Source organism: Adiantum capillus-veneris, chromosome 6 (assembly GCF_014529385.1).
Source record: "Adiantum capillus-veneris isolate H3 chromosome 6, ASM1452938v2, whole genome shotgun sequence".
Classification (NCBI taxonomy): Eukaryota; Viridiplantae; Streptophyta; class Polypodiopsida; order Polypodiales; family Pteridaceae; genus Adiantum; species Adiantum capillus-veneris.
In genome coordinates, this window is record NC_140936.1 from 20,498,262 (window position 1) to 20,501,478 (window position 3,217).

A 3,217-nucleotide genomic window follows, 5' to 3' on the forward strand; every position below is an offset into this window, starting at 1 on the left:
TGATGCTTTTGTTGATAGACTTGAAGCTTATTGGGGGGATTTTGCGACTGCTACCCAAGCAACAAATGCGGGATATTTTAAGCGGGAAAGGTTTCTATCTTGCTTGCATCCCTATGTTTGTGAGCGAGTGGATTATGAAGATCCAAGGACCTTTGATTAAGCTGTCGAAGTTGCCAGATCAAAGAGTCGAAAGATGAAGAAGAAGATGGAGGCACGATTATTGCAGTCTATACTCGCGACAGCCAGTGGACCTAAGTTCAAGCAGATGGGTGTCTATCAAGAGGTTAAAAATCCTTCTTTTATTGATATGCATTTGATCAAAGTTCGTGAAAGTGGATCCATGCTAGAAGAGGTAGAACAAGTGCCAACCAAGCCTCAAAAGATACTGAGAGGCATATTCAGAGTACCACCCAATTTGCTTGCTCAAGAGGACGAGGTGATAGAGGATCTTAAAGAAAAGTGTTGGTTCCAGAACCAGCACAACGAGGAAGGTAGCAGTGGTTCAAGAATCGGAAAGTTCAAAAGAGGAGTCTGACAGTTCTCATAGCTCGAGCAGCAGTTTGGACACAGATAGCATGTGGGAGACAGAATCCATCTCTTCTAGGTATGAAAGTTATGATGTTTTTCATATAGATGAAGGGGAACAAGATGTATACGAGTTGCCTGCCAGTCATTTGAAGGTAAAAGAGGGGCATAGTGCAAGTGTGGAGATGCCTTGTGTGAACCGGCAAGTCGAATAGCCCTATCTTGTGTCTCGTGATGGTGAGTCCCTATTGGAGGAAGAGGTATGGTTTGATTGTGCATCCGACTTAATTGAAGAGCAGGTTTTTGAGGATGACTTGCAGGAACTAGGAACAGAAGCAGTGGTAGGTCAAGTTGATTTGTCTATGCAGGGGGTGGGGCAACTCTGCCTAGGTGGGCATGTCAAGGTGCACTTTGAAGTTTCGGAGTTTGTGTGTGGCCGTGGAGACCTAGCTCCGGTAGATGACTCTATGGAAACTGATGCAGGTGCAGCCTATAAGAGTGATGCTCCATGCAACGAGGAAGGTGCCGCCAACCTTGCAAGAGATGAGGTATTTGATGAACAGGTTGAAGCTCTAGCAAGTCATACTCTTGAGTATGAAAAGGTGGCCTTGGAGCCATTTACAGAGGGTTTGGATACAGGTTTGCAAAGGGAACAGGTTTGCTTGCCTATGTAGCAGGCTTAAGCAAATGGCATGGTTTTGAATCTATGTGTTGTATTGTTGATAGCTATGTTGTTCCAGGTTGCTTTGCAAGGGGTACTATGCAGGTCTCAGTGCTCATATGATAAAGATGATGATATGGAGGGTTCTCTAGACGATTGCATGATAGAAGCTTGTGGTACCGGTGCTTCAAGTGTTCGAAAGTATACTTATGGTTGGCAGGAAGGATTATGGATGCAGGGTGACAAAGTTCCATGCTACGAAGAGTTGTTAGGGTGGCCTATCTACTGGCCTACAAGTGCAAAGGAAGGCTTGGATATGCATGTTTTAGAGGTGGATGGCCACAGCCAATGTTTTACTTTTGAACAGGTGGAGCTTACACTATGCTTGGGGAAGCTTTGAGCTTTCCATTTGATCCTAGAGGATGATGCAGTAGCAGACAATTTTCTCTCTATCTCTATCCTATCTATAGAGCCACTATATTACCTATTTTACATCATTCTATCATATGCAGTCTTCTTCTACCTAAATAATACTATGGTTAAGTAAATGCTCAACGAGGGGGTGGGCAATGATGGTGCACCCAAATTTGGTCCGCCCATGGACATGTCAGAACCTGGTGCATGGAGAGTTGGAAGCAGATGGGTGGACGATCAAAGCTATACCTGATGAAGTGTTGAAAAAAGTCCAATTGGGATATGTATGCAGTATGTGACATTTAGCAGGACAAGGATGGATTTCCACCCTATTGGTCAGGATGCTAAAAGGTATTGAAGATTGCTAGATATCTCTCTCAAAACGAGCCATAGTGTGGTGGCTCTAGTTTGTCAACGGTCATGGTAGTCATGCCACTCCCGGTGAGATGCTTTTTTATATGAGATCCATTATATAGAACGAGTTATATCAGGTTGCGGCCATATGGTTATCGGCGTGAGAAATGCCCTTTTCGACAAAGCTTCATATGCGGCTACGCCTTAAAGGGGGTGTCAAGGAGTTAAGCATGTGCTTTGTAATGTGGTGAAGGTTTTCGACCTTCGACGGTTGCAGGCATGTGTGAAACGAGGCCTAATAGGGATCTTTTAAAAACTAATGGGGTGAAAGCTGAAAATTAAACAAAAAGGGAGTAATTCTATTGATGGAAGGTGGCGGCGCTACGACCTGCAGCAACGTAGCAAGGGAAAGAGGAGGAGGTTCCACCATCTGGAGGGCTGGCATGCAGGACACGGCGATTGCACAAGGAGGAGAGAGGAGAGTCGGGAGCAATGACCTGCACGTGGTGGTTAGCAAAAACAGGAGTGCAGATGTCTTGATGCATGGAAAGGGCCGAAAAAGATCAGGAGGAGGGCCGTCAGTTGAAGGGGCTACTAGTGCAAGGGGCTGAGGACGTCAGTGAGAAGCCAACGAGGGCTGCGAGCTCAAGGGGGTGGCTGCCAACAGAGTTAAGGAGGGTAGTTGGCTGAGGTGAGCAAGCCAAGATGCTGGAGATTGGGGGATGCCTGGCTTGGGTTACACGAAGTAAAAAGTGAGAAGCCGCCAGAGGGCTGATGAGGAGGACAACGTCACAGGTGACGAGGGGCTGGCCGAGCAAGTGAGCACAGGAGGGTGGCGGGCTCCATACAAGAAAAGGGGCACCTTATTGGAGTAGAGAAGGGGAGGTCAAGAGAGCAACAGTTTGGTGATGCTATTGTATAGTGGGAACGGCTCTGAATGCATCAAGGGAGACTGTAGAGACCACAATCGGGGGGAGATGAAGGTGGCAGTGATACAGAGGCCGAGAGGGGCCAATGTAGGGTGGCTTGAGTGCATGAGCATGGTCTGTAGAAAGGGCCGCATCCCGTGAGCAGTACAGGGGAAGAAAAGAAGGCGCTGGTTGGATGAAAAAAGGTTGGTGCCGTCATCTGGATGGAGAGGAGATCGAAGGAAGAAGAGGGGTGGCCGAGTGTTGTTGTGGGGTCATGAAGGGCTGGTAGAAGTCCACCAAGCAAGGTGGGTACAGGGATGATACCTGCGGTGGCCTTCGGGTGCTGTGAGAA

At 47.4% G+C, this 3,217-nt stretch overlaps 1 pseudogene; it reads left to right on the top strand.

Moving 5' to 3' along the window:
* The first annotated feature begins 710 nt into the window (after window positions 1-710).
* On the top strand, window positions 711-1,199 carry LOC147455229 (uncharacterized; annotated as a pseudogene).
* The last annotated feature ends 2,018 nt before the right edge of the window (window positions 1,200-3,217 follow it).